Raw genomic sequence first — 9,628 nt, forward strand, 5'->3', positions numbered from 1 at the left:
GTATACCTGGTTTCGTCGGAATCGTTACAGTAAGCGATGCTAAAAGCCAGATTTAAAGGCTAAAATGTACAATAATTTAGAAATATAAAAATTAACCAACATGTTCTAACCCGAAACCCAATTTGACAAAACCCCTTTCGACCCGACCTTGTCTCGACCCGGACCAAAGTAACCCTTTCTGGTATCAACCGGTTCCCGTCCTAACCTCTTATGACCTGGACTCGTTATGACCCGTTACCCGAACCCATCCTACTAGAGTCGTTTGTCGGTCCAAGCGAGTAATCACGTAACATGTAAAATTTTTTAGAAATAAAAATTATAGTAGTACCATACTTATGTTAAATAGAATAAAATTCTCGTTTTTATGGTACAATTAAAAAAAATATGTTAATGTATAAAAAAATTATGACCATTTAAAAATCATAGGATAGTTAATATAAAATAAGAGCCAAAAATGTAATTATGGTTTAATTAATTATAAGTGGAGTAAACTTGAGACAATATTGTAACTATTTAAAAATAATTAAAGTTTACGTAAATAATGATGAAAAAAAAAAAACACAAATGTCCCTAAAATCTTAATATATGCGTTGTATTTGTATGTTGTAGTATTGTTTCTTTTCAGTTTTTTATAACTTTGACATAAATGTTTCATACATTTACATTTTTTCCTCTCGACTTTAGTTTCAAAATTTTGTTTATTGGATTTTGTGATAATACTATCACATATATTTTTGACACATCAATTTTAGTTTCACGTACCTATTTTTGACACCTTAATTTTGACAATAAGTTTTTGTGTTTTGAACTTACATTATTACTTTTGACTCATCAATTTTGACAATAAAACTTTTGTCACAAAACTTTGACCATAATGAATTCTTTCGATACTGTCCGACTTTCTGACGCATACACGTCGCAACACATATTAGGAGTGAGCAAGAACAAGTTCAAAACCACCATAACTGAGGAACCAGAAGCGAACCGTTGTATCAGAATCACCAAAGTGTGCAACTAATGGTTCTCATGTTTTGCATTAAACGATTCCCGATTCGGTTCAAGGTAATGCCAAAGGCTCAAGACATGAAACCGAAAACTGGAATATTAAAATTCAGAATAATTTTAATCCCTATTGTTTAATGGGCATTTCATATAGTGCATTTGTGATTCGTGAGCCAAAACCAACAGACGCAATCAATAACTTTAAACAAACTCCTTAATCTTCTCTTGCATCCTAATTAAAACCCTATTCTTTTCTTGGAGCTGTTAACAAACACCGGCGATCTCGATTGTTAACAAAGACAGATTGATCGCAAGTCTCCCATTCCTGGTTTAGTTACTTCGATAATGAACAAGTATTTATTTTCTTTTTTGTTTCTTACTTTTTCGATGATGAACATGCATTTATTTTCATTTTGTTTCTAACTTTTTCGATAATAAACAGGTTTTTATCGATTTCAAGTTTTCACAAGCAAGAAGATATAATAAGTTTACAAATGGAGAAGTCATGTTTTGTTTTAATATTCCGTTTTTTTCCCCTAAAATGTTGAATGTTGCAACTTTTAGTTAGTTTGATTTGATTTAAAATTTTGATTGTTATAATTTGCAAAGTTTGCATTGTCCATTTGATAACATTACCAATCGTGGTACATAACCGATTAGCAAGAACCAATTTTAACGGTTTCGCAAACAAACTGGTTTACTATAATAGGGCTAGGCTTCTGGTTTTATTTTCAGTCATTTACGGTTCCAGTTTCGGTCAGATTCCGACTCATTGCATAGCCCTACGCATGATTGCTTTTGATTATGCAATCCATTTAACCCGCTCCAATATGATACGTGCCTCACATAGAGCCTCATTCCCACGTTCGGTTATCTCCAAACAAAGTGGCTTAGTGCATGGTTTTCATATTATTATTGTTAGTGGTTTCGCCATGGTGGCCGCCACTCTCGTTGGTTAGTGGTTTAGTTGGTTTATTTCTTTTGTTTGTAAGCCTATAAAGTGGCAATCCATGTTTAGTATTTGCTTTATTAATGAAAAATATGTATTAAGGCTTTAAATCGTATCTTGATTTCTATCTGGTTTCCTTCTATTTTTTTTGGACCATTTGACATACTATGTTCGTATCACAATACAACGTGTGATAGAAGTACTTGGTGTTTTTTTTATTAAAATGCAAGTTTTATTTTTAATTGATTAATGAGGTAAACCCACTGAAATTTATATAATAATAAAAGTGGGAGAGATGTGCATAAGTCTTTTCTACAGTGTGCATCCAAGTTTGTACCATGTAATATTCTTGTTTATATAACTTTCATTTTTATTTACTTTTGGTTCTCACACTTTTGTATAGTTTACAAATATGTCATAAAATATATTTTAGTTCTAGTCATTAATATTTTTCCACTTTCAACTTTGGTATCCTATACTTTCATCTTTTACAGTTTTTTTTTTGTTTAGCATTTACATTTGAATTTAACGAGTTAACGCGTTGTAATGCATGAGTGTGGTTGAGCGTTTTTATGTCTATCCCGTTTAACAGCCCCATCACAACGCGCAGATGTTAAGTTGACTTAGTTATATTTTTCTAAATTTTATGTTTCGGTCTAATTTTTGTGTTAACACGATGCAATGAGTGTGTGTGGTTCAACGCTTTTACGTCTACTTTTTGTTCAATTTTTTAATGGTTAACGTTAGTTACTGGCTGCAGGAGAGGAGATGGCAAACGAAGGCGGTGGTGGTGGTAACCTCATGCTTTCGAGTGGAGTGGATATGTAAATACACAGTTTTACACCTCCGCCGCAACGCGAGGGTGTAAATACTAGTTTAGATTAATATCAAACTAAAAAAATTAATCTAAAATATTGTTTTTGAATACTTGTAGTCTTTCACTCAAAAATATTGGATCATTATTACACTAATACAATTTTTCTAATTTTAGTTATTGTTATAATTGTAAGTAAGATTAAAAAGCAAGGCTTAGCAACGCTGCCAGGTAATTGGTCTACATAGCTTCACATGGTTGGCTGAAACTTTTTTTCTTTTTAATTTTTTTTTACTTGAGCAACCATGATCATCAAATCTTGTTGCTAGGGCAATTGACTAATAATATTCCTAACATTCAATTCTATTACCTAGTGCAGTTCCAGTAGCATGTTCATAAAAGATTTACACTTGATTTCGTTCACAATTCTGATCATGAACGAAGTGAGGAACACACAGGTGAAATCAAGTGTATATTAAGTGTAAATATATGAAGAAGACACTATTGGGATTATTGTTTATACATTATAGTTTGGATTACTGAAATCCATTTTCCCTATAAAAGTATGAAACTGTAACCATGTTAATGTGTATTAAAAAAAGGATGATTATGAATTAAGTGAGAAACATACATGTGAAATCATGTATATATTAAGTGTAAATCTATGATGAATATACTATTGGGATTATGGATTATTATCGGCTAATATATTATAGTTTGGTTTAATGAAATCCAATTCTCCATATAAAAATATGAAAGTGTGAAGCGATCCTTGCTAGTATGTGTTTAAGATAAAATCAAAGGAGAAGCGAATGAGTTTGAGGTTGGGATCGGGTGTTCCTTACCTTAAAACTTGTTGTTGAACAAAAGTGGTAGGATTAGAGCTTGCCACCGCGTTATACCAACGTGTGCTATCACCAACTACAGGCCACCCTCTTCCTCCCGGGGGCAATTTGCCATTGCTTCTTTTCAAACTTACCACATATAACATCATCACAAGCACCACCAACCAAGGGAGGATCACATAGCTCCACACCACCATTCTTCCTTTCCCTTTCCCTTTCCCTTTCCCTTTCCCAAGGGTGTTGGTGGTAGTTGGTGTGGGTGTGGGTGGTGAAGGTGTGGTTTATGAGATCCGCTGGCTTTAAAACAATATAAAACGCCATAGGCTCATTCTCTTGGCATTAAAAATTCTATCGCCTTATTTTTTATTTAACTTAATTTTCATTTTTACTTTTTAGTATTCCCAAAAAAATAAATAAATAAATAAATAATAAAACACTGAATAAAATGTGACTTATGTCTATATCATTTTCAAAGTATATCGCTTTAGAAAAATTGATCTTAAAACTTACTTTTTAAGAAAATAAATGTAAATTTTTCTCTTTATAAGTGTAAATTTCCAACCATTTTTTATTGGGTTATCTAACATAATCAAACTATCAAAGTGCATCAACGAATGACTATTCGTCTATTAGTATTTAAGATGAAGATATGAGTATGATTTTGTTACAAAAACAAATACTTTTATATATATATCTGACGCTATGTTATGGCCGAGTACTCTCTGGGTACTCGCTACAATGTATGGTGCCGATGCGAGTTTTATTTAACTCCGCCTAGCTATTAAGAATCGGTCAAATTGGTCAACTTCAGCCAGAATCACATCTAGTCAGTCTATAATAAAAATATCATTTTTTAATTAATGATTAGCAGGTTTTAGAATAATTTAGTATTTAAAAATGTATTTCTTTTATTTATATTGATATACACTTATTTTGTTATAAATATTAGTAAACTTATAATATTTGGTATATATAATCTCCAAAAATTAATTTGCTTTATATTTACCCTTTCCGAATACCCTGAGTATACCCAACTCTCTATTCATCCATCCGCCTAGAATCCGTTTAGCGACTTTTACAACCATGATATATGAAATACTATACATATACGTATTTTAAACTCATAACTTTTCATTTTTTACATAAATAATTAAAAGTAATATTCTACTCATGATAAAGAAAACGTAAGGAGCATTTCAAGCACTAGTTGACCAAAATAGTTTGAAATGATCAACTTGACCCACGTATATATTCCCTTGTTATCAGGAAAAGCAAAACTTTACATTTATGCTTTATTTTCTTTTAACGGGGAACTATGATAAATTTATCATTAGCAAGCAATCCATCTTACTTAAAGCCTGAATTCTAGAACAATGGGATTCTTCTCTATTAGCAAAATACATTTGTTGGAATTAAACCGGATTTGTAGGAGGTTCCCATAATATTCTTATCACATGAGTAGTTCGAGTCATGATACATACATTCCCTTGTCTTAATTTTAAATTGTGAAATCTATTTTTTTTTTAATTTGAATCTTACTAATATATTAAAGCATTTCAAGTCTTAATTTTAAATTGTGAATTCCAAGACCAATAAGAGTTTTAATCTTCTCATTTGATTTCTTGTTTTCATCTATACTCTTTTGAATGGTTCTGAAATGTTCCCCAGTCAGGTTGACCTAAGGACTTAGAAAGTGTTTTAGTTTCGTTTTTAGGGTTTTCAACATCATTAAAATCATCATCCATATCTTCATCTGATAAGTCATCCAAGGAACTGATATTTGGTTAATCAACCTTGGGTTCTTCTACTTTCTTCTTAAATAGCCAGAGCTTATCCTTTTAAAGTATTAATAGCAGTTGATTTAACATTTTTAGATTTTGGCTCGGTCTTCTTTTCTTGACTTGGTGAAGAATTAGGAGGTAGAACACTTGGAGAAGTATGAGGAGATTCAACATTCGTTTCTTTTTGAGTTTCAATATTGGGTTCTTGAGGAGTTTCAACAGTTTGTGCTTAAGGCGTAGGTTCAACATTTGGTTCATGAGAAGCAAATTGTGAGTGGGTTGAGTGGGTTGGGTATGCTGAGTTCTTTTTCTAGCATAAAACACCATATCCTCAACCCTCTTCTTATACACCACTTCTTCATATTTCTGATCCCGCTTTGTCTAATTATCATCCTTGCTCAATTTTATTAGAGATTCAAGAATATCTTGAGGGATCTCTTCCTTATTAGCTTAATTTGCCTCATCATGTAATTCCAACTCAATATTGGCTTGTTCCAACAAGACTCTTTTTCTTCAAGCTCTTTTTCAGATATAAGTCTTGTTAGTAAAGCAAAATCTCTCATTTCTTTCAATCTTTTCTCCATCTCATTACAAGCATTCACAGCTGATTGATCAACACATAACATCTCTTCTTCAGATATCCTAGGGAAATAGGCCACCATTTTAGTAACTTCATCATTATCATCATCGGATACATGTGCCTTTCCCTTTTTCTTTCTCATTCTTTCATATTCCTCATCATCTTTAGGAGGAATGTTGTCAATATCATCAAATAAGTCTTTCAACTCCTCATCAACATCTTTTTCACCTCCTTTCTTATTCTCTTGATCAAATGCCGATTTTGCATTCAAATTAGGCTCATCAGCATCATCATCATCATTTACACCATCATGATTATCATTATTCTCACCATCATCTATTTCAGTTTGCTTTCATCATCTTCATCATCATCACCATACATTGCAGCTATCAATTTCATGACATTCACATCATCAACACCGTCTTTCACATCCTTTTTACCATTCTCACGGTCATTTATACCATTATTAGCTTGATCACTGCTTTCATTACCATGCAAGGTGGAAATTAAATTTATTGCATGTTCATCTTTCTTCCCCTTTTTTAGTGCATCTAAGGTATTCTCAACTTCAATAGATTTGGCTTTAAGGAGCTCAATCTCTTTCAAAGTGGCTTTAAGTTGTTAATTTAGCTTTGTATTTTCATCAAGCAAGGATATATTCTCAGATTTTGATAGAAGATTTGTATTCATCAAATCAAAAAAGCCTTTGCATTTATTGAAGTAGATCTAGAACTAGTCCCAAAAAAGCCAGACTACCACTCAACATGTAGTGGGGATCCTGCCACTTTTTCTTGTTTAACTTCTGGTGCTTGATCATGTATGGGTTGTGGATACACGATTCGAGCGTCTCGGTTTTTATATTATTATTATTTTATATTTTAATGAAAAGGACATTTTGGTAATTTAGTTATTAAGCCCATTCATCTTAATTGTAAGGCTCATTCGTTACTTAGTAACGAATGAGTCACATTCGTCTTGTGTAAGTGCCATTCGTTAACCTGGTCTTAACGAATGGGACAACGAAAGTAAGGCCATTCGTATGATGTAATGTATAACGAATGATTATGCTCATTCGTATGTTTAATATAACAAATGACTCATTTGTTAAGGCCTGTCTTAACGAATGAGATCATCCCTATATATACTTGTAAAGTATCATTAAAGTAATAACAGTTCCATTAATCGAATTCTCTAACTCGTTACTCTGCCCAAATCACTCCAGAATACACACACATCGCACACTAACGTTATCATCTACATCATCGTAATCATAGCCGTATTAAACATGAATACGAACATTATGATGCCATCTAAGATCTAGATCCGAGGCTCTAAACGTATTCTCAAGTGGTATCAGAGCCATTTGATTTGATCTTCATGTTGTTCGTGTTAATAATCATATTAATTCAATATTAATTGAAAGGTATTGATCGATAAACAGTATTATCGGTGAAACAGAGGTTCAATTGAGTTTGAATTACTTTGAATTGGATTGAGTTAAGTGCATTAGAAGTTAGATTAAGTGTAATTGGACTGGGAGTGGATGTTAATTGAAGGATTGACTTGTTAATTGGATTGGAATTGAGGTTTGATTGAGTTTGACGGTAATGGCGGGATTGATAGTTGTTTGAATTGGGTTGATTTGGTCTGGATTTGGTGGATTTGTGTTCGGTTTGAGTCTGAAAAGGTTCGGAATTAGCTTCCGAGTTGACCTGGATAAGTTTTGTGGTTAATTGGTTAGATCTGGACAAGTTTGTGAATCTGGACATCGATGAGTGCACATTCGTTACTATGAATGTTCATTCGTTAGGTGTTTGATAGCTCATTCGTTATTGAGTTTGTTACACCTGATTCGTCTAGCTGTCATTAGCAACAGCTCATTCGTGAACTCATTTGCTACAAGAACCATTCAATGTACCCATTCATTTAAACCATTCGTTAATACATCATTCGCTATTCAAACACTCATTCGCTATTCAAAACCCATTCATTAAAACCTCATTCATATCCCACTCGTGTGACATTCGTTTACACAATAACCCTCATTCGTGTGATCAGTGTTCTCTTCATCCGTTATTCATAAAGTCATACTCATTCGTGTAAACAAAGTTTTTGAGTTTGTCAATTTCAATCCCTTGACTTTTTGAAAATGATAAATCATGTCTTCTCCTAATCCTGTTTCATTTTATGCTCCTGCCTCACAAAATGCTCTAATGCAACAGATGCTCACCATGGATAATGAGATCTGATCTCATAATAATTGTCCGAAATTGCTTAAATTGTCAGATTTCACTAGATGGGAACCGAGGTTCTGAGCTCATTTGGGATTGATTCATCCATCATGTGTTAGACATTTGGATGCTATGTATTTGCCAACACAAGTTGGTAGTGTAACAACCGGATACACCGACAAACTCTTTAGTTTGTGTGAGGCAAATGAGATTAAGGACTTGGAGAATGAGACTAAGGCATACTCAACATTGACTATGGCTTACCCGAAAACATCTTCGTCAGTTTAGCCATATTAAACCCTGTGCTACCTTATTTGCTCAATTGAAGACACGTAGCCTGGGAAACGCTCTTGAGTGTAAGAAGACTATGGTCAAGTTTCAATTCAGGAACTTCACGCTTCTCAAGAATGAACCTTTGAGGAGACGATCAATCGATTTTGTCATCTCATTGCCAAAATGTCTACAGTTAAGTTAGAGCCAACCGAGGTGGACAAGATTGGCACCTTGAAGAATGCTTTGCCACCAATGTATTCAACCTTCCTACTCGTTTTGAAGGAAAATGGCTACTTCCGTAATGATTATCTCACTGCTGAAGAGTATATCAACAAACTGGAAAGAAAGAGAATATGACATGAAGTGCCAGGCGTCATTGAAAGACAGCCAGAATCCGACTTTATATGGAGGATCATTTCCGACAAACAACACTGGAGGCTCAGTTCCTATTACAGCTTTCTACTCATAGAGTTCTCCTGATGGAAACTCCGAGTTGTAATTCGACCCCTAATGTATGCTTCATTGCATCAGGATAAAGTTCTGGATCTAGTTAGTCTAGCTCCCCGCCTAATGTGAACATGAAAGAGGCGGATCAACAATTTGCATTTATGTGTGCTTTAATGACATCTTAAGAACAACTCGTCGAGCGTAAGATTGTGACTAGCGAACTGACTGATGAAGAGTACGATCAGATAGATCCGTAAAGTAAAGAAGTTCATGCAAAGAACTGGTAAAGATCTGCCCACGTTGAACAAAAGGGTAGCTTTGATAAGTTAAAGGTAAAGTGTTATAACTGCAATGAATTTGGACACTTTGCTAAGGAATGCAACAAGCTAAAAAGGAGTATACTAGTCCACGTAATGCTGATCGTACTTCAGGAAAAAGTTTCAATTTGCCTGAAAAGAAGAAGACGATAGATGGGGATCAGGTCAAGGCAAGTAACTCACAAGCCTTGGTCGTAAACGAAGGGCTAGACTGGGTTGCAAAAGCTGTTAGGAAACCAAGCAAACCTCGCTATGGTTGAACCTTGTATATACTTTACAACAGAACGAACCAATCAACTTGTTCCCGAGTGTGATAGTTGTTGCGAGCTCAAGTGTAAACTTGAATCTACTTTGCAACAGAACGATCTACTCGTGAACGAACTTCAATG

General features: G+C 33.9%; 1 pseudogene across 1 annotated transcript in view; it reads right to left on the reverse strand.

The window, feature by feature from the left end:
• Positions 1–3,813, reverse strand: part of LOC143591518 (abietadienol/abietadienal oxidase-like) — an 83,503-nt pseudogene extending 79,690 nt beyond the window's left edge. The window contains exon 1 of the transcript XR_013145700.1: positions 3,611–3,813. The product of XR_013145700.1 is annotated as an abietadienol/abietadienal oxidase-like (transcript). The remainder of the gene's footprint in view (positions 1–3,610) is intronic.
• Positions 3,814–9,628: the final 5,815 nt, after the last annotated feature.

The sequence above is a fragment of the Bidens hawaiensis genome, unplaced genomic scaffold (assembly GCF_021521415.1).
Source record: "Bidens hawaiensis isolate Kalapana, Puna unplaced genomic scaffold, B.hawaiensis_p1.1 tig00039759_1, whole genome shotgun sequence".
Lineage (NCBI taxonomy): Eukaryota > Viridiplantae > Streptophyta > Magnoliopsida > Asterales > Asteraceae > Bidens > Bidens hawaiensis.